This window comes from Papio anubis, chromosome 8 (genome assembly GCF_008728515.1).
Source record: "Papio anubis isolate 15944 chromosome 8, Panubis1.0, whole genome shotgun sequence".
NCBI lineage: Eukaryota > Metazoa > Chordata > Mammalia > Primates > Cercopithecidae > Papio > Papio anubis.
The window spans coordinates 132,563,720-132,586,982 of NC_044983.1; positions in this window are offsets into that span (position 1 = coordinate 132,563,720).

Genomic DNA, 23,263 nt, shown 5'->3' on the forward strand with positions numbered 1-23,263 from the left:
ACATTTAAAGTGTATCTATGTTTGTAAGACCACTTCTATAATTAAGGTATTTAATGTATTCATTAATTCTACAAATTTCCTTTGCCATTTTATACTACATCTCTCCTTCCTTATGCTCTTCCCTCCCATCCCTAGGCAACTGTTGATCCTTCTGCTGTCACTGTCCATTAGTTTGCCATATATATATATATATGCCTATATATGTGTGTATGTGTATATAGGTATATATATAGGCATATATATGTGTATGTGTACATATATCCTTTTACCATATATATACACCATACATATATACACACACCATATATATACCATACCATATATACATATATAGTAAAAGGAGAGATTAGTTTCAAAGAATCATTTTGGGGGTAGAGCTCTATTGTGAGTGCTTCTGAAGGTCAGAAGCCTGAAATGGGTCTCACTGGATTCAAATGAGCATTGGCAGGGCTGATTTCCTTTGGGAGATTTTAACAGATGATCTGGTTCTTTGTCTTTTCTAGGTAGTAGAAGGCACTCACACTCCTTGGAGTGGCCACATTTTCCATCATGAAAGCCAACAATGCCAGGCCAAGTCTTTCCTGAATTCTCTCTAGAAGGTAGCTATGATCACTGCTATACCACCAATGCTCAGGTTATCTCTCTGGTTCTTCCTCTTCTCCTTCTATCTTCCACTTATAAAAGCCCGTGTGACTACCTTGTTTCCACACAAGTAATTCAGGATAATCTCTTTATTTTAAGGTCATAAAATTAACAAATTTAATCCTCCTTCTCTATGTAACTTACATTATCACAGGTTCTGAACAGTAAGACATGGACGTCTTTGGGGGTCAATGATTCTGCCTACCACAGGATCAATTACTGGACTGAGGTCACCAAAATGAGAAAAAGGAAGTCAAAGTTCTGAATTAGAATGGAGAAAGTCTGGACTGCAAATTAAATTCTGAGTACTGAATATTATATAGTCCTAAATATTGGCAAGCTGTTTTCTTTTTTTTAAATGAGTGATCATCATGGAGCTATCCAAAATTTCATCCAGGGCACTGGAAAAATTAAACTCATGACCAGATGTAAAGAAATAATGGGAGACAAAAATTATAAAGTTATTCTGCAATCATATCTCACCACTTGTGTATGTGATATATAATAGTTACATGTATATTTCCCATGACCCCATACAAAGTAAAATAAGACCCTAACTGAATCAGCAAAAGACAGGTATCTATCACCGTTTGAAAACTGACAACATGTGGGCACACAGATGTGTTCTATCTGAAGGTATACAACATTTCCTTATTTATATATTTCTTTACTTATTTACTGTAACTTTTACTGATAAAGCATAGTTGTACATATTTTTGGAGTATATGAAATACTTTGATACATGTGCACAATTTGTAATGATCAAGTCAGTGTAATTTATCTTTTCTTTGTGTTAGGAACATTACAATTCTTCTAACTATTTTGAAATATACAAAAAAAAATTGTTAGCTATAATTTGCCTACTGTATTACCTAATGCTAGAATACATTGCTTATATCAAATTATATTTTATACAAATTTATCAACTCCTCTTCATACCTCTTCCTCTTTCCTTTCCCAGCTGCTGGTAACCATCCTTCTACTCCCTACCTCATGACATCCACATTATTAGTTTCCACATGTGAGCAAAAACAGGAGATATTTGTCTTTCTGTGCCTGGTTAATTTCACTTAACATAATGACCTCCAGTTTCATTCATGCTGCCTCAAATGAAAAGATTTATTCTTTATTGTTGAATAACAAAATGTTGTGTACATATACCAGAATTTCTTTGCCCATTCATCCATTATGGACTCTTAGCTTGATTTCATATCTTGCCTATTATGAATAGTGCAGCAATACACATGGAAGTGCAGATATATCTTTGATGTACTAATTTCCTTTCTTTTGGACATGTACCCAGCAGTGGGATTGCTGGATCGTGTGGTGCTATTTATTTATTTGTTTGAGAAATCTCCTTAGTTTTTCCTGTAAAGGCAGTAGTACCTTTCATTCTCACCAAAGGTGTACGAGCAATCCCCTTTCTCCACATACTCTCAGTATTTGTTATTTTTTTGTCTTTTTTGGTAATATTTTTTTCTAACCAGGGTGAGATAATATCTCATTGTGGTTTTAATTTACATTTCCCTGATTATTAGTGTTGCATTTTTGTATACTTATTGGCCATTTTTATGTCTTCTTTGGAGAAGTGTCTATTCAGTCTATTCAGTTCTGTAGCCCATTTTTAATCAGAATATATATATATAACTATTGAGTTATTTGAGTTCCTTATACCTTCTGGTTATTAACCCCTTGCCAGATGCATAGTTTGCAAATATTTTCTCCCATTCTGTAGCTTGTCCTTTTACTTAGTTAACTGCTTTCTTTAATGTGGAGAAGTTTTTTAGCTTGATGTAATCCCATTTATGTACTTTTCCTTTTGTTGCCTGTTTTTTTGAAGTCTTAGCCAGAAAATATTTTCTCAGTCTAATATTTTATAACACTTCCCTAATGCTTTATTCCAGTAGTTTCATAGCCATAGGTCTTATATGTAAGTCTTTAACCCACTTTAATTTGATTTTTGTGAATGGTGAAAGATGGGGATTTAGCTTCATATTTCTACATATTGACATCCAGTTTTCTCAGCACCATTTGTTAAAGATACTGCCCTTTCCACTATGTAGGTTTTTGGACTCTTTCTCAAAAATGAGTTAGCTGTAATTGTGTGGATTCATTCCTGGGTTCTCTGTTCTGTTCCATTTGCCTATGTGTCTATTTTTATGCCAATACCTTACTATTTTGTTATTGCAGCTTTGTAGTATAAAGTCAGGTAATATGATGCCTTCAGCTTTTTCTTTTTTATAACTTTTATTAGATTCAGGGTACGTGTGAAGGTTTGTTATGAAGGTAAGAAACTCCTGTCACTGGGTTTATTGTACAGATTATTTCATCACCGAGGTAGTAAGCCCAGTACCCAATAGTTATCTTTCCTGCTCCTCTCTCTCCTCCCACCCTCCACCCTCAAGTAGACCCCAGTGTGTGTTGTTTCCCCATGCTGTGTCCACGTGTTCTCATCATTTAGCTCTCACTTAGAAGTGAGAACATGTGGTATTTGATTGTTTTTGTTCCTGCGTTGGTTTGCTAAGGATAGAGGTCTGCAGCTCCATCAATCTTCCCGCAATAGACATGATCTTCTTTTTTTTTAACCACATAGTATTCCATGGTGTATACGTACAACATTTTCTTTATCCAGTCTGTCACTGATGGACATTTAGGTTGATTTCATGTCTTCGCTATTGTGAATAGTGCTGCAATGAACATTCATGTGCATGCGTCTTCATAATAGAATGATTTCTATTCTTCTGGCTATGTACCCAGGGTTGAACAGTAGTTCTGCTTTTAGCTATGGAAAGAATCACCATACTGCTTTCCATGATAGCTGAACTAATTTACACTCCCATCAACAATGTGTAAGTGCCCCATTTCCTCTGCAATCTCATCAGTATCTGTTATTTTTTTATTTCTGACTGCTGTGAGATGGTATCTCATTGTGGTTTTGATTTATATGTCTCTAATAAGCAGTAATATTGAGATTTTGTTCCATATACTCACTGGCCACATGTATGTCTTCTTTTAAAAACTGTCTGTTCATATCCTTTGACCACTTTTTAATGGAATTGTTTGCTTTTCTCTTGTAAATTTTTTAAGTTTCTTATTTTTGCTAGATATTAGATCTTTGTCAGATGCATACTTTGCAAACATTTTCTCCCATTCTGTAGATTATCTGTTTACTCTGTTGATAATTTATTTTGGTGTGAAGAAGCTCTTAAGTTTAATTAGATCCCACTTTTCAATATTTAGTTTTGTTACAATTGTTTTTGGTGTCTTTGTCATTAAATCTTTGCCTGTTCCTGTGTTCAGGATGGTATTGCCTAGGTTGTCTTCCAGGGTTTTTATAGTTTTGGATTTTACATTTAAGTTTTTAATCATTCTTAAATTGATTTTTGTATATTGTGTAAGGAAGGAGTCCAGCTTCAATTTTCTTCATATGGCTAACCAGTTATCCCAGCACCATTTACTGAATAGGGAGTCTTTTCCTCATTGCTTGCTTTTGTTAACTTTGTCAAAGATCAAAGGGTCATAGGTATGCAGCCTTAATTCTGGACTCTCTATTCTGTTCCATTGATCTATGTGTCTGTTTTTGTGTCAGTACCATGCTGTTTTGGTTACTGTACCCCTGTAGTATAGTTTGAAGTCAGATAATGTGATGCCTCCAGCTTCATTCTTTTTGTTTAGGATTGCCTTGGCTATTAGGAACCTTTTTTTGGTTTCCTGTGAATTTTAAAATCATATTTTTCTCGTTATGTGAAGAATGTCATTGGTAGTTTGATAGAAATAGCATTGAATCTGTAAATTATTTTGGGCAGAGCAGTATGGTCATTTTAATGATGTTGATCCTTCCTATTCATGAGCCTGGGATATTTTCCCATTTGTTTGAGTCTTCTCCAATTTCTTTGAGCAGTGTTTTATAATTCTCATTGTAGAGATCTTTCACCTCCCTCATTAGCTGTACCCCTAGGTATTTTATTCTTTTTTTGGCAATTGTGAACGAGATTGCATTCCTGATTTGGTTTTTAGCTTGGTTGTCATTGCTGTATATGAATGCTAGTGTTTTTGTACATTGATTTTGTATCTTAAAACTTTGCTGAAGTTGTTTATCAGCTGAAGGAGCTTTTGCACCAAGACAGGCTTTCTAGATATGGAATCATGTCATCTGCAGAGGTAGTTTGATCTCCTCTCTTCTTATTTGGATGTCTTTACTTCTTTCTCTTTTCTAATTGCCTGGCTAGCACTTCAAATATTGTGTTGACCAGGAGTGGCAGCTTTGTGTTTTGTGCTCAGGATTGCTTTAGTTATTTAGAATCTTTCTTGTTCTATATGACTTTTCTGATTTTTTATTTCTGTGAATACTGTCACTGGCATTTTTATAGCAACTACATTGAATGCCTAGATTTTTTGGGGGAGTATAGATACTTTAACAATATTAATTTTTTCCAATCAGTGAACATGGTATAGCTTTATTCCAATGTGCTCAGAGAAGATGCTTGATATTATTTCAATTCTTGAATGTTTTAAGACCTGTTTTGTGGCCTAGAATATAATCTATCCTTGAGAATAATCCGTGTACTGAAGAAAAGAATGTGTATTCTGTAGCTGTTAGATGAAATACTTGGTAAATATCTATTAAATCTATTTGGTCTATAGTTCAGATTAAGTCCAATCTTCTTTGTTGATTTTCTGTCTAGAAGATCTGTTCAATGCTGAAAGTGGGGGTGTTAAAGTCTTCAACTATTCCTGAAGCCTATCTCTCTCTTTAGCTGTAATAATATTTTCTTTATGTATATGGGTGCCCCAGTGTTGGGTGTGTGTATATTTAAAATTGTTATATCCTCCTGTTGAATTGACCCCTTTATCATTATATAGTGACCTTCTTTGTCTCTTCTGATAGATTTTGTTTTGAAATCTGTTTTGTCTGATATGAGTGTAGCTAATCCTGCTTTTATTGGTTTCAATTGGTATAAAATATCTCTTTCCATCTTTTTTTTTTTCAGTCTATGTGTGTATTTTTAGGTGAAGTATGTTTCTTGTCAACAACAGATCAATGGTTCTTGCTTTTTCATCCGTTCAGCCACTCTATGTCTTTGGATTGGAGCATTTAGTGCATTTACATTCAGTGTTATTATTCATAATTAAGGACATGGGGAGTCCTATTTTGTTGACGTATCTATTTATTGCTATAATTTTCCCTCTAAGTACCACTTTTATCCCATAGATTTTGTTATGGTGTGTTTCCATTTGTATTTATTTCAAGACATTTTTCAAATTTGCTTCTTAATTTCTTCATTGATTCATTGGTTGTTCAGAGCATTTTGTTTAATTTCCATTTATTTGTATATTTTCCAAAGTGTCTCTGGTGACTGATTTCTTGTTTTACTGAGTGTTGTCAGAATAAACAATAATATGATTTCAAACTTTGTGTATTTTTTGTGACTTCTTTTGTCACCTAACATGGTCTGTCCTGAAGAATATTCCAAGTGCCTGAGGAGAAAAATGTGTATTCTGTAGCAGTTGAACGTAGCATTTTGTAAAGGTCTGTTAGGGCCATTTGGTCTACAGTAGAGTTAAAGTCCAATATTTCTTCGTTGAGTTTCTATCTGGATAATCTGTCCATTGTCAAATATGAGGTATTGAAGTGTTCTATTATTATATTGCAGTCTATCTCTCCCTTTAGATTTATTAATATTTGCTTCATATACTTTGTTTGGGTCTTAGTTGCATATATATCTAATATAGTTATGTCTTATTACTAAATTGATACCTTTATCATTATATAATAACCTTTGTCTCTTTTCATAGTTTTTCAATTAGAGTTTATTTTATCTAAGTATAGCTATTCCTGCTCTTTTTGGGCTAATATACATGGAATATCTTTTTCTGTCTTTTCACTTTTAGTCCATGTGTCTTTATAGCTGAGGCAGCATACAGCTGAGTATTGTTTTTTAATTCTTTAAGCCACTTTGTGTTTTAGTTGTACAATTTAGTCAATTTACTTTCAGTGTTATTATTGATAGGTGAGATGTTAGTATTTTCATATTGTTACTTATTTACAAGTTATTGTGTAACTCCTCTGTTTCTTCATTCCTTACTGTCTTCTTTTATGCTTAAGTGATTTTCTCTGGTAGTAGTTTTGATTTGTTGCTTTTTATTTTTAGTATATCTTTTATAGGTTTCACTTTGTAGTTACCATGAGGCTTACAAAAATAGTCTATATTTATAACAAGTATTTAAATGTCATACCCACTTAACTTTCATTACAAAAATGTTAAAATGTAAAGCACAAAACAAAACTACACAATAACTTTCTTCTCTCCCCAGATTTAAAATTTTTTATATTCCTATTTACACTTTTGTATTCACCATCTCCTTAATAAAAGGTTGTGTTATTATAATGTTTAGCAGTTTTATCTTTTAGTCTTCCTATTTAATATGTAAGTCATTTAAAGGCCATGATTATAACATTATTATAACATCACATTAGTGTTCAATAATTTTTGTTTGAAGAAATTTCTTTAGCATTTTTTTTGTAGGACCAGTCTGACAACAATAAATTCCCCAGCTTTTATTTGTCTGGGAAAGTCTTTCTCTCTCTTTCATTTCTGATGAATAACATTTTTGGGTACAGTATTCTTAGTTGATATATTTCTGTCCTCAGCACTCAGAATATATTATCCCACTCCCTCTTGAAAAACCTGTTGCCAGGTGTTTTGAATCTCCCTTACATGTTATTTGCTTCTTTTCTCACTGTCTTCAGGATCCTTTCTTTGTCATTGACCTTTGTGAATTGTGTTATATTATGTCATGCAATATTCTTATCTGGGTTGAATCTGGTAACATTTGAAGTTCCTGTTTCTGGATATTCATGTCTTTCTTCAGATTCAGAAAGTTTTCTATTATTACTTATTTGAATAAATTTTCTAGCCCTCCATCTTTCTCAATTATCTCTTTAACTTCAACAAACCAAATATGTGCAATTTTGATGTTATCCCATAGATCCCATGAACTTTGCTTATTCTTTTTCACTCTTTTTTTTCTTTACTCTTCTCTGTGTATTTTCAAATTGTCTGTCTTTGAACTCACTGATTCTTTTTCGTGTTTGATCAGTTCTGCTTTTGATATTCTCCATTACATTTTTTTATTTAATTGATCGTATTTGTCAGCTCCAGGATTTCTGTTTTTTTTTTTAATTATTTCAATCTCAGTTAAATTTATCTGATAAATATCTGAATCAATTCTTTATATTTTATTGACATTTACTAAGCTTCCTTAAAATAACTACTTTGAATTATTTGTCTGAGAAATCATACATCTCCATTAATTTAGAGTTAGCTCCTGGTACCTTATTTTGTTCACTTGATAAAGTCATATTTCCCTGAACTTTTCTGATGCTCATGGGAGTGTGATGATGTCTGCTCATTGATGGATTGCTTTAGTTTTCACAGTCTGGCTTTTTTTGTGCCTTTCCTTCTCCAGAGGGCCTTCCAGCAATACTAAGCCTACTGATTATTGTGTTCCCTGAGCTTGTGATCATCACAGCCATCTTAGTACTACAGGACACTTTAAGCCCAGGGTTGTTGTGAGTGTCACAAGGCTTCCAAGGTATGTGACTTTCCATCCCAGATGGACATGGGAAAGACATAAAGAGGGTATTGGAGCTGTATGTGAATGCTGGAGAGGGACTTGAGTTGAGAAGACTGTTGTAGTGGCCAAGCAGGTCTCTCCACAGTGACGAACATTTTAAAATTGGAGATCTCATTAAAGAATGACCAGTATTCTGACTTATCTTCACAATTAAAGATCTGGAGAAAGTGGTATCTAATGTCTGCCACTTGGCAGGTATTTCTGGAGGTAGACTGAAATCCATTTAGCTTTACCAACTGCCTGAATTTTGAATGAAGTGTTCTAAAATTTTATAAAATATATGTAGAATTGATGGCATAGCTACTTTTTATCACATAAACATGCACCCTTCCCCAAATAAAGCTCATATCTAGGCTATCATGAGAAAAATAATTTTACAAAGCTTTTAAAATCATTCATAATCATTTATATATTTTACAAAAAGAAAACAGGAGAGCTAGAGATAATGTGTTATTTATAATTACCTAGCAAGTTAATGTATGAAACGACATTTCTGGAGTCTGCATGACCTACTACCCTGTAAACTGTTTTACATGATAAAAATAAGGCTGGAATACTAACAGTAAAAGAGGTGGTGATCCCAGTGAGACACTGACATAAATAAAAATAAGGGAGAAATGGGTTCTTTAAATGAAAGTATAGTTTATATTTACTATTTTGCTAAGCTTGGGGTTTAGCTTTAAAGTACTGTACCACAGTCCCATAACCTTTAGAGTTTATAAATTATGTTTCCATATGTGACCTTACTTGACTCTCCATAACTCAGTGAGATGCACTTTATTAATCCTCATTTCACAGATGATGGAAAAACAAAGCTGAAAACCTAAAGGATTTTTGGAAATAAGTAACTCACTTTAAATGTGAGAAGGAGTATATCAGAGAAGTGAATCATGCCAAGGAAATGAAGAGACACAAGTGGTGGAATCTGCGCTACAACCCCAGCACACCTTCTAAGTCTGAATCTCAGCCCATGTATTACCCGCTACAATTGTCTCTCTAATGGTATTGAATTAATCAAGGGGTCCATTTTACAATAGGCAAAAGTATAGATCAAAATATCCATTCATGATTTGCAGCGTACTTACCACTTGCTGATCATTGCGCTTGTCTTATATCATCTTTCTAATCCTCAGTTCTGCTTTATAATGTAAGAATCATGGTTGTCATTTTATACATAAGTCAAAAGAAGACTCCAGAATTATGCATTTAGTGTCAGACTCAGAGCTTGGATACTGATCTATCTGAATTTAAAGCTTATGGTCAGAGTCAGCTGCCAGTTTTGAGTTATATCTCCCTTAAAGAAAAACATTTGTCAACCACCTACCAGGATGTGGTCAGGGCAATTTTATAAACAGTCTTCATCAGGAGTGATTTCTTGCTTGTCTTTTCAGCCTCTACTGCACAGTTATTGTAGAAGATGTTCTGGTGATCCTTGAAGAACCTTCCTCTCTTTTCATGACCAAGACTCAAATTCTCCCAGCTTCCAGGACTGTAGTCTCTTGATGACTTATAGCTGAGTCTGTCCCTGGAATCCACCTTCTGCAGAAGGGAGTTGCATCACCCAAATGTACACTCCTTGCACAGAAGCAAGCTGCAGCCAATGTCTAGTTGATACAAAGGTAAAATGGCCCAGGATACATATGTCATTTAAGGCCATCTCAAGGGCCTATTCCAACCCCAGAACTCTGTATGTGACCAGCTGAGCCCTTTGTTGTAGCTATATCACGTTTCAATGCCTCTAAACCGTTCTACTTCTCTCACTACTTAGTGGCATGATTCCTGAGAGCACTTCCTAATGAACTTCTCACGCACATTTTCAATTTAGAGTCTATTCCATAGGGAACATGACCTAAGAGACTTTGAAATGTGAGTGGACTAAAGAAACTGAATCTAAATGGTATTTTGGAGCTGCATTACTTGTTGACTGGCTGCCATAAAGGCCCTTCCCGTTGGTGGTGGTTGGATTACTAACAGGCTCTTGCAGGCTGTAACATTGCAAACACAAAAATTTTCAGGCTATAACGTGGAATGAGAACCAGTAGAAGGGAATAGAGTCTTTTCTGCAATATCTCAGGTATTTGAATTCAGTGAAGAAAAGTAATTGTAAGAAAAATGGACTGAATGACTCTCACTAAGTGCTTTGAAAGTGTTGAAACAAGTCAGTAAAAGGCTTATGGTCGTTAATCAATAATTCAAGAAAATATGTGGAAAACAGACAGCTTCCTTGGCACCATACAAAGAGATTCACCTCTCTTGGAGTTAGAGCACATGTATGTAAAGACTGGGATAAAATGTAATTATAAAGGTAATGGAACCCTGAGAAGGTTGAATTTTCAGTCCCCTGTAAGGCTGCTATGCCAAGGTCAGAGGCCTGATGAGGAAGAAGAAATGTGACTCAGAGACTAGATAGAGAGATATCTGGATGACAGCACTCAGAAACCTTGAATATTAAGATTCTTCTGAACACTCTGCATGGATGCAGGCTAGTGATGCTCCTTGACTTAGAAACAATACAGAGACATTTGACCTACATGACAGCACACGTGCCCCTTCAGGATTTACTTTCATTTCTCCCCCTAATGCCCAGCAAATAACTAGAACTCCACTCACTCTGACCAAAAGTGCTGGGTCTGAAAAGGGAGAAATGAAGCTCTTGTTGAACGTGCTTCAACATCCAAGCCACATGGACCTGTGGCAGCTGGGTGAGTGTGCTTTCAGACTGGATCCTTAATATGCAAAAGTGAGTAGGAGCAGAACATAAAGTTGAGTGAGTGAGTTTATCAACATGAGAGCACTCTCAGGACAAAGGGAATTTTATACCCTGGCAAAGTTCTTGGAGGTGGTATGATCACATGGCTAGGATATCATGAAGACTTGGGGGAAATGATGGTCCATACTAAATAAAGTGCAAACTCCAAATCTGCTATGGCAGACCATAGAAAGAGGGATGGATCAAAAGACGTAGTAATGCTGGAGTGGGTATTCTTTATAAGGTCAGAAACCCAGCAGTCAATTCTCCTCTGAAGAAAGGCCCTGAAGATATTGTTTACCAATGCAATGTCAATATGCTGGTGAGGGGGGCACCAACGTCACTGGGAAGCTTATAGGTGGCCCTTGTCTTTGTCGGAGATACTGTTATAGACTTGGCTTCCTGAAAACAGTAGAGATAAGATTCCAAATAATAGAGATGAAGTGGTGACACATACCCATTAAAAAACCAGGTAGGTGTCATTATCTCAATAAGTTGCAAGGTTGGTGGGGCAGCCAGAAAGATCTGAGCACAGTGGCTCACATCTGTATTCCCAGGACTTTGGGAGGCCAAGGTGGGCAGATCACTTGAGGCCAGTTTTTTGAGACCAGCCTGACCATCATTGCAAAATCCTGTCTCTACTAAAAATACAAAAATTAGCCAGGCGTGGTGCACATTCCTGTGATCTCAGCTACTTGGGTGACTGAGATTCAAGAGAATCACTTGAATCCAGGAGGCGGAGGTTGCAGTGAGCCGAGATTGTACCACTGCACTCCAGCCCAGGTCCCAGAGTGAGACTCTATTAAAAAAAAAAAAAAAAAAAGACCTAACCCACTGAGAGTTATTGAGATAATTAATAGAACAGGGCGATTTCAGGGGCAAGTGAGGTAGGTGGATGTCTGGAAAGGTTATTGCTCAATTTACAGTATCAAAATAAATAAAACTGGATCAGTACACTGGTAAAAAGTAAGAATCCTTCACCATTTCCAGATATGAGGCAGTTTTCAAACCAGAATTCATAGACTGAAAGGAAAACCAGGTCCTCATGAGGAAGGACCTGAAATCTGCAATATCATGGAAACATGTGTCAGTTCTCTTTCCAATCATGTACCACACTGATCGTTGATAACTTATTCGGTTAACTTTACAGCGGAAATAAATAAGAGCCAGGTAACACACAGAAGGTTGGCCAAGTTTTGGCTCACAAGGAATGCACTAGGCCCACAAACCTACCCAGTGATCATTACTTGTGTTTCTACATATATCACTGGATGGACATGCTTGGTAGTTGGAAGAAACATCAGTTCCTTGACCTCTAGAATAAATAGTGTTATATTAGGAAAGGCCAAGTGAAAGTATCTGACACTCTCTCTCCTTAGTCAAAATAGTAAATAAAAAATAACATTTTATCATAGGAGGAATGGTGGAGATTACTCGCTACTCTTAAAACCTAAAGCAGGGGTCCCCAGCCATGGACACATGCTGATCTGTGGCCTGTTAGGAACGGGGCCGCACAGCAGAAGGTGAGCAGAGGGTGGGTGAGCAAAGATGCATGAGTATTTGCAGCTGTTCCCCATTGTTCACGTTATCACCTGAGCTCCAGCTCCTGTCAGATCAGCGGCGGCATTAGATTCTCACAGGAGTGGGAGCTTATTGTGAACTGCACATGCAAGGGATGCAGTCTGTGCACTCCTTATGAGAATCTAACTAATGCCTGATGATCTGAGGTGGAACAGTTTCATCCCGAAACCATCCCCCACTCCTCCAACAGTGGTCCGTGGAAAAACTGTGTCCATGAAACGGGTCCCTGGCACCAAAAAGGCTAGGGACCACAAACCTAAAGTGTGCAGGGATTGTAGTCTTCATTATAGTCTCATTTAGTGAAAATCCAGAATGACCTTGCAGGATAGCAGGGACTACTGAGAACACTCACAAGTAGTCGATCCTATTGTAGCTTTTGTGCCAGATATGGCCTCCTGACTGGAACATATTAGTTAAAATTCAGGTACATGGTATGCCGTCATTGGTTTTGAAAACACGTTTTCCTATACCTATCATAAAGGAGAACTACATGCTGTTAACATTCATATAGACAGTATATGTTTATAGCCTTTCCCTAGAGCTATGTTAACTCTTGCATTCTCTGTTATAGTATACTCTGAAGCGACCTGGGACACTCAAATATATTGCAAAACATCACATGTGTCTACTATATTAAAGGTATCATAATACTGGGAACAAATTTGCAATAAGTAAAAGTTTTTTGAAGACTCTTGTACTCCCAAAGGTGGGAAAGAAATGCTACAAAGATTCTCAGATCTACTGCACCAGTGACGTTTTTATCACTCCAGTCATGCTCTTTTCTGAGACGTCCATTCCAGTGTAGATGTCAAATTATTGCATCTCACATCTTTCATCATGAAGAAACAAACACAATGCCTGATAAACCACACTGGGCTCCCAGGTATCAGGGAATTCTGGGAATACTGCTCAGGCCAATTTTCTGTTCAATATGAAAGACTACAAACTTTGAGTGGAGTCCGGTGTAGTAAAAGGTTTTGTAGCAGCTCAAGGCTCTGATGCAAGCAGCTTTGCCATTGAATTACATGCCCCTGCATACACTATGATAGCTACGGATGGAAAAGATGTCATGTGTGACTTCTGGCAAGCCACAATAGGTGGCCATCGGTCAGAATTGTGGTCATCTAAAGATTTTCCTGGGGTTTGAAAATTCACCTCAAATCTGACTTCCATGGTTGTTAGTGTAACACACTTTCTCTCAGGCTGTTCAAACACGGGTCTCAGGTATTTTATTTTATTTTATTTTATTTTTTATTTTTGCCAGATAGGCCTCTCCAAAGGCTGAGTGTCATGAACACATGGGGGTTCATGTGTTCTATGTGTTCATGTGTTTTATTATTTCAGAGCGAGTAGCTGAAGAGCAAGTAGCATGCACCCAAGACAGAAGCCAATGCCTTTTTATAACTCCATATCAAAAATTACGTCCCACCAATTCAACTGTATTCTATTCATTTATTCATTAAACATCATTAAGAACAACCCACATTCAAGAGGAGAGGATTGTATCAGGACATGACATCAAGAGACAGGGATTGTCGAGGGCCATCTTACAGGCTGCTCACCACTGGTGCTGTGTCCCCAGTAGGTAGAATATGCAGGAAAAATAAACCAAAAGGTAGAAATAGGAGTGGTCCTACTTATCATCTCCCTTGGGATCCACTTTGGAGGATTTCTGCTTTTCTCTTTCTACAGCACTAGGCTCTGTGGAGCGAAAGGTCTGGATTTCTCTAGGAAGACTGCTCCCATCAGGCAATTGTACAAGAATATCTTCAAACCTTAATCTGTAGCTATTTTATGGACATTGTGGGCTTCCTGTTCCCTCAGAGCTGTAGGCAAGTGGCAGTGCCATCAACCTGGCCAAGGTAATTGACTCTGATTATCAGGGCTATTGTTCTGCAGTGGTGTGGGAATGAGAGAATGTGTTTATCACTGAGGTGACCCACTAGTGTATGTCTTGATCTGTGCCCAGTTTTGATGATCGACAAGTATTAAAGCTACAGCCAAAGGAGAACATGATCAATAGTTCAGGACCCTAAGGAAAAGGGTGTGTGTTACCTCTACATGTATGCCATGTAGAATGGCAGAGCTGCTATCTGAGGATAAGGGGTGCCTAGAATGAATAGTAAAGAAGGGATGGGATGTGACTGTTTGGGCTGCAGCTCATCCCACTTTTGAAAGATTTCCCAGGAAAAGAGACTAATATGATCCTGCAGCATTCCTGGTGAGGTGAACTTATTTTATAAAGCAAGTAGAAGTAAGTGGTGCAAGAGACAGACTGTACCTGTTGCTATGGTGTGCTATAAAGAATCCTCAGCTGGGTGTGGTGGCTCACTCCTATAATCCCAGCACTTTGGGAGGCCGAAGCGGATGGATCACCTGAGGTCAGGAGTTCATGACCAGCCTGGCCAATATGGCAAAACCCCATCTCTATTAAAAATACACACACACACACAAATAGCTTGGTGTGGGTGTGCACACCCATAGTCCCAGCTCCTTGGGAAGTTGAGTCAGGAGAATCGCTTGAACCTGGGAGGTGGAGGTTGCAGTGAGCCAAGATTGTGCCACTGCACTCCAGCCTGGGTGACAGAGCGAGACTCCATCTCCCAAAAACAAACAAATAAACAAACAAAAATCCTCATACACTCTACAGAAGCAAGGCACCCTTTTCTCCAGCCACTGCAAGAGTTTTTTGCTAATGATTCACAACAGATTTTCTTCCTTACAATTGCTAGTGACCAGAAGTTACGGAAACAGATTTACTGCCCCTCCTTGGAGAGTAAGGGGCTTGTATCCAGTGACTTTCCAATGTAGACTATGGATGCCTGAGCTACTTGATTCAATTTGAATTATTTTAAGGGTCCATCCTAGCTCCTGAGCTTTCCATGGGATCAGCTGAGGCTTTTGTTGCAACCACATGGAAATTTAACTTCTTTCCATCCAGTCTTAATGAATGTTGTTGCTGAGTAAACTCTTTTAGTAAATTTCTGGCATACAAAATACTCTCTCAGTTTCTGTTTTCTGAGGAAACCCGATCTGAGACAGTTAGATTAAAATTTCACTGTTTTTTTTTCCCCCAAATGTATTAAAATTAAACATCTTTAGAGCATTGCATTGTCCATATCTATTCATCCTTCATTCCACAGAGTAACCCACCCAATAGACAACTGGGAAACATTTGTTCAATAAACTTGTGTTTTGTTTGTTTGTTTATTTGTTTTTTTGTTTGCTTTTAAAGAGAGACTTCATGCCATTTATTAACCCCTTGGATTATGGCCCCTTTACTAATGTCCTGGAACCTAAGAAAGTAACACTTTTGTTTGTTTGTTTGTTTGTTTGTTTGTTTTTTTGAGACGGAGTCTGGCTCTGTCACCCAGGCTGGAGTGCAGTGGCGTGAGCTCGGCTCACTGCAAGTTCTGCCTACCGGGTTCATGCCATTTTCCTGCCTTAGCCTCCCGAGTAGCTGGGACTATGGGCGCCCACCACCACGCCCGGCTAATTTTTGTATTTTTAGTAGAGACGGGGTTTCACCATGTTAGCCAGGGTGGTCTCGATCTCCCGACCTTGTGATCCACCCGTCTCGGCCTCCCAAAGTGCTGGGATTACAGGCGTGAACCACCGCGCCAGGCCAAAAGTAACACTTTTAAAAACAGAAACACGTAAAAGCAAAATATTACATATGTTCTCAAGGGGTAAATTGAACCACTTACGCTTATCTTTGGTCCAACTAGAAGCACTTTGATTCCAGGTTACTTAAAGATGATTCCAAAAGTTGTAATCAATGAAATAATGGTATAAAGATAAGGGGCAGAAGCAGTGGACAAGACATAGAAGGGAATAGAGCAGATATGATGAGATGCTTGCTGCTTCTGAGAGGCTCAGTGCAGCCTCTTTTCATAGCAGTATTTGCAAACGTGCCTGGCAAAAATATCATTTTAAAACTCAGAGCACTATGGTCAAGACCTAGGGAAAACCTTCACAGGGGAAGACTTCAAATCTGTATTTTGATAATCTCTGGTGAATCTTATCATCAAGCATGTTGGCAACAACTGTATTTGAAGAAGTCATGCTTAACGACTGCCAATGAGATAAGAAGAAGGAGGGAAAATACAACATCAGGGGCAGTCTTGGGAGACAAACCAGATAGTCTTTCTGGAGAAGTCTATGCACATGCATATGAAGAAACGAAACAAAGGTTACTCCATGAGAAGTCTGGACAGGATACAAGAAGGCACAAGAAAGCGTGTGCTTTGTGAGGCTGGGCCAGTCGGGTTTCAGCAGCCTTAAGGGTGTTCTTGCACTCAGGGTTTCCTAAGTGTCCTTTCATGTCCAAGTTTTTGTGATCCTCTCTTGAATGTCATTTTGTTTCTAGGAGTTTAAAGGTCAGTACTGAAGAAAGCGCCTGGCTAGTTATTCACTGATTATTGTTTCGGATCCTTAAGAGTTGTTTCTCTTTTCTTTAAAATGAATTTAATATACCTATATGACACAGGTTTTTTTATTGTACTTTAAGTTCTAGGGTACATGCGCACAACGTGCAGGTTTGTTACATATGCATACATGTGCCATGTCGGTGTGCTGCACCCATTAACTCGTCCTTTACATTAGGTATATCTCCTAATGCTATCCTTCCCCCGTCCCCCGACCCCACAACAGGCCCCGGTGTGTGATGCTCCCCTTCCTGTGTCCAAGTATTCTCATTGTTCAACTCCCACCTATGAGTGAGAACATGCGGTGTTTGGTTTTCTGTTCTTGAGATAGTTTGCTGAGAATGATAGTCCAGGTTTTCTACTAACAGCTAATAATTAACTATCACTTGTGTGTACCAGGCTCTGCACTAAGGGCTTTAAATTTTACAACTCAGTTAATGCTCACAAGAACTCTGGAGTTAAATACTTTTTGTCTTGTTTTGTTTCGTCGTTTTACAGGTAAGCAAACTATGTCTTAGAACAGCAATCCCTGATCGTTTTGGCACCAGGACCAGTTTCACGGAAGACAATTTTTCCACTAACAAGTTAGGTGGGGATGGTTTTGGGATGATTCAAGCACATTTCATTTATTGCGCACTTTAGTTTTGTTATTATTGCATTGTAATAACTAATGAAATAATTATACAACTCACCATAATGTAGAATCAGTGGGAGCCCTGAGCTTGTCTTCCTGGAGCTATGTGGGGTAAAGAAAGATCAGACTGTTACTGTGTCTATACAGAAAGAAGTAGACATAAGAGACTCCATTTTGTTCTGTATTTGAGATGCTGTTAATCTGTGACCCTACCCCCAACCTTGTCCTTGCAAGAGACATGTGCTGTGGTGACTCAAGTTTTAACGGATTTTGGGCTGTGCAGGGTGTGCTTTGTTAAACAAGCGCCTGAAGGCAGTATGCTCGTGAAAAGTCATCACCATTCTCTTAATCGCAAGTACCCAGGGACACGTACACTGCCAAAGGGCCAAAGGTCGCAGGGACCTCTGCCTAGGAAAGCTAGGTATTGTCCAAGGTTTCTCCCCATGTGATAGTCTGAAATACGGCCTCGTGGGAAGGGAAAGACCTGATCGTCCCCCAGCCTGACACCCGTGAAGGGTCTGTGCTGAGGAGGACTAGTATAAGAGGAAAGAAGGCCTCTTGGCAGTTGAGATAGAGAAAAGCATCTGTCTCCTGCCCACCCCTGGGCAATAGAACATCTTGGTGTAAAACCGGGATGTTCTGTTTACTGAGAAAGGAGAAAACCGCCTTAGGGCGAAAGGTGGGACTTGCTAGCGCAATGCTGCTCTTTATGCACTAAAAAGGTTTATGGAGACGTTTGCATATGCATATCAAGGCACAGCACTTTTCCTTAAACTTATTCATGTCACAGAGATCTTTATTCATATGTCTTAACCGCTGACCTTCTCCCTAGGATGATACTATTATCCTGCCACTTCCCTTTTTCTAAGATGGTAAAGATAATGATCAATAAATCCTGAGGGAACTCAGAGACCGGAGCAGGCGTGGGTCCTCTGTATGCTGAGCGCCAGTCCCCTGGGCCCACTTTTTCTTCCTCTATTCTTTGTCTCTGTGTCTCATTTCTTTTCTCAAGTCTCTCCTTCCACCTAACGAGAAACGCCCACAGGTGCGGAGGGGCAGGCCACCCCTTCAAACTAGATGGTTCCACTGGGGGTGATGGGAGACAGAGACAGATCATTAGGGCATTAGATTATCATAAGGAGCACGCAACCTAGATCCCTTGCATGTGCAGTTCACAATAGGGTTCACGCTCCTATGAGAATCTAATACTCCCACTGATCTAACAGAAGGTGGAGCTCAGTGATGAGAAGCAGCTGAAATGCCCACAGAGCTTTGCTCACTCTCCCGCCACTTACTTCCACTGTCCAGCATGGTTCCTAACAGGCCACAGAGTGGTACCACAAGAAATCATTTATTTCCATAATAAATCATGAGAAAAGTTCTTGTCATTGTACCACATACACTAAGCTAGGCACCTTACATATTTTGCTTCACTTCATGTTCATGCCTGCATGTAACTGGAGTATCATTTATACTTTTTTAGAGATCAACAAGTGATACTAAAATAAATTAGTGAGATTGCACAAGTTCTCACGACTGAAACTAGAATTTGAAAACACGTCTCAGAAACCCCAAGGCCGGCCGGGCGCGGTGGCTCAAGCCTGTAATCCTAGCACTTTGGGAGGCCGAGACGGGCGGATCACGAGGTCAGGAGATCGAGACCATCCTGGCTAACCCGGTGAAACCCCGTCTCTACTAAAAAAATACAAAAAACTAACCGGGCGAGGTGGTGGGCGCCTGTAGTCCCAGCTACTCGGGAGGCTGAGGCAGGAGAATGGCGTAAACCTGGGAGGCGGAGCTTGCAGTGAGCTGAGATCCAGCCACTGCACTCCAGCCTGGGCGAGAGAGCGAGACTCCATCTCAAAAAAAAAAAAAAAAAAAAAAAGAAACCCCAAGGCCAATGTGAATTCTGCTATACCAACTTCTATAACATGAGATATGTAGTTTAGATCTGCCCAATTCCTGATACATTGCAGGACTCAATAATCATTCATTCTTGCCTCTCTCCTATCAACCCCCAATAGCAGACTCCCATCTACTGAGAAACTCTTGGTTGATATTTGAGACAATGTGTAGAAATGAGGTACACAGGATCTCAATTATGTATGGGTTTAGGGGTATATGGCAACTTAGGGCAGCTGTTTTACTTTGAATAATTGTGAAGGTTGATTTTATTTTTTGCATTAATTACAGAATGTTGTTTAGTTTTGGACCTATTCAGAAGAAGCATATAGTCAAGGAATAAGACTCAAATCTATTGATACATTTGGGTGAATACTCTCCATATAGCACATGGGCAGAATTTTTTTAATTGAAAAGTTATTGTCATAGAGAATGAGTGGATTTTTCTGCTCTTCCAACCCCTTCAATATGTGGGCTTGCTGATATTAGAAAAGTCGTTGACATTTATCAGTCACGCATGTTTCTATGTGGCACATTTAGAATCTGTAAATCATCCTTGCCCTCTAAAATATATATTTTTGTTATTGTTCTTGATTAACAGGCATTTTCTTATCTCTAAATTAGTACTGTCTTGTTACATTTGTCCATAGATTAAATTCACCCTTCAGGCCCCACTAGCCTATCAAAAATGTTTCCCCTTATCTGATCCCAGAAAGCATTTTACCTGTGGCAATTTCTTCCTGGGAAATCTATTCATGATATCAAAATATTGTGGCTGTAACTATAGCTCACAAAAAACCATAAAAATGAATGTGACCTTTTATTGGCACAGCTTTCTCTCTTTGTCCTTTCTTTCTTCCCGTATGTAATTACCGTTAGAGCCCTGTGCACATAGATGCTGGGCATGTTGGCAATTAACTTTTGTCAAAAGCTACCCCTAGCAATAATATATAAATGAGCCAAATTTTTAATTCAACAGGATAGTAAATAGTAGTTAGTTTCATACTGCTTATGGCAGAGGGAAGTGGAAAAGACATAGAATTTGGAATTGAACAAATGTAAGATTAAATTCTAGTGTGTTTTAGGGAGAAAAAGTATACCTTTTGAGAAGTAAAATGTCTCATTATACAAAGTCTTCTAAGCTTGTGTTTAGATAACAATTGGCCTAGATTTGCATAGTTGTATAGGTTTAATATTCCAACTATGTTTACTGTTGTTACCTGAGAGCATGATCAAATTTTAAAGGTACATCTTTGTGGAAATACATCCTTCTTAGGGACCTTGTACCTAATCCTCAGCTTAAAGATTTTCTGTTTTGTGAATACATCTTTCTGATATATTACATCATAAATATTGATCTGCCATATTGACTATCTTTTAAAGCTAATATGATGCATTGTTAAATAAAGTTATCAGGTAGAGTAGCATAGTAACTCTACAATAGTCAGGGAGAAATATTGGCAGTGATTAAACATGCAATTGCTTTCATGAAAAAAAAAAATTGTTTCATTCATGGACTTCTGCCTGAGAGCACCACTTCTTGTAGCCTTGCCTTTAAAAAAAGCAAAGAGAATAACTTAACATTAACTAATATTGACTTCAAGGGGAGTGATATTTCTCAAAAACAGAAAGTTCAAAGCCTGGTGTCACACTGCTTGAAAATTAGTGTTGACAGGCCCAGATGCCCACATCTACACTGCATGTTCTGCTGCAGAAAATATCCATGGAAATCATGGCCAAACAGTATCATTTCTGTATCCACTTGGACCATGTGCTTTTAATAAATGGTGCATCTGTTTAGAAGGGTAACGGGACAATAGTGATGTATTTTAATGACATACAAGTTATATTTTTTCATAGTTTCCTTTTACAACCATAGCCAATACATCATTTAGACCCCTGCTTCGTAAAAAGAAAAAAAAAAAAGCCACATGTAAAAGTCTCCCTCAATTTGTCTTCTCTTTTCTACCATATCATCACCTGTTATTCCCATCTGTCTCTCTCAGAGGGAAGATGTGTCTGATGAGAGTCAGTGTAGCAAAAGTCTATGAACCTGAGGACAAACAGATCTGATTCTCATATTGGCATTTCTCTTTATAAGTTGAATTAATTTTGATTTGTTATCCAAGATGCTGAATCTCATTTTCCTCATCTTTCAACTAGGGATAAATATATGACAGTGTAAAGACACTTAGATATGTGTCTTTGAAAAATCACTTCCCATATATATAAAGGGCTCAGTCATGGTAAGAGTAGTAACGCTAATAATTATATTAGGAGAGATGGCTGTCCAATTAACAGGTTCATTTAGAAGCAAGTCTCTAAATTGCATAACTAAGTATGACTAAGCATATTTCATAGGAAGCTATGAAATGTCAGTATGACCGTATTATACTGACATTTATTATTCTTGTGTCTTTAAACCCATTCTGTCTTAGACTCTTTGGGACTTCACAGTATCCATTATTCCTTCCCTTCTTGTGACTTTTGCTTGTTTCTTCCTCTTGATTTTCAAACATTCTACATTATTTATGTTACTTTCAGCTGATACCTTATCTCACTTCCTGCTGACGACAGTCTTTGAAAAAGGTGCCTCTGCTTGCTCCCTTTTTTTTAAAAAAAAAAAATCAGGTTTACATTTGTTTGCTCCAAGAGATAGCATTGCTTTCCAAATACCACCCACTTGTCTATAACTTCAAAATGTATTTGTTCATGCTCCCACCTCTACTAATCTCTGGCAAATCTTTCCTAATTAACTATCTAGATTAGCAATTAACAATCAACAAATGGATGTCCTCTAGACACTTCCAACTCACCAAGACCTACCTGATAATAAGCTATTATCTCTGAGGATGATCCCTGACATGTCTGTCATCCAAACAATTACTCCTCAACCCCTCAACCTCTCCTGTTTTCTCAGCCTCAAAATTGTGGTCAAACACATTAAATCTATTTCTACTTGCAGAATGTCTATAATGTCTCTCCTTTCCTTTTCATCTGTAGAGGTGTTGCCTCCTTTTCTTTTTTTAAATTGTAGTTTCAAAGGGTACATACACTGCTGTGTTACACAGGTATATTGTGTAATGCCAAAGTTTAGGCTTCTGTCTAAACTCTCACCGAAATTGTGAGCATAGCACCCAACGGGTAGTTTTTCAACCCTTGTCCTCCTTTTACCCTCCCCTCTTTTGGAGTCCCCAGTGTCTAGTGTTTCTATCTTTATATTGGTGCATACTCATTGTTTAGCTGCCACATATAAGTGAGAACATGCAGTATTGGATTTTCTGTTTCTGCATTAATTCACTTAGGATAATGGCCTCTAGCTGCAACCATGTTGCTACAAAGAACATAATTTCATTCTTTCTGTGACTGCACAGTATTCCATGGTGTATACATACCACATTTTCTTTATGAAGCCCCCAGTTGCTGAACACCTAGGTTGATTTCATGCCTTTACTTTCTTGAATAGTGTTGCAATAAAAATACCTGCACGCATATGTTTGTCCCCCTCTTCCACCTTTGTGTTTTTGTTCAGTCTCCTCTGTGTTATTGTCTTCTTGCTAAAATCACAAATCTTACAATTTGAAAATATCTCTTTCTTCTTAGCAATCCATACTCTCAAAGCAACATAGCATACTTATTTTTGTCTATATTTTTTTCATTTTTTTCTAGAGTACATAGCTCTTTAATATT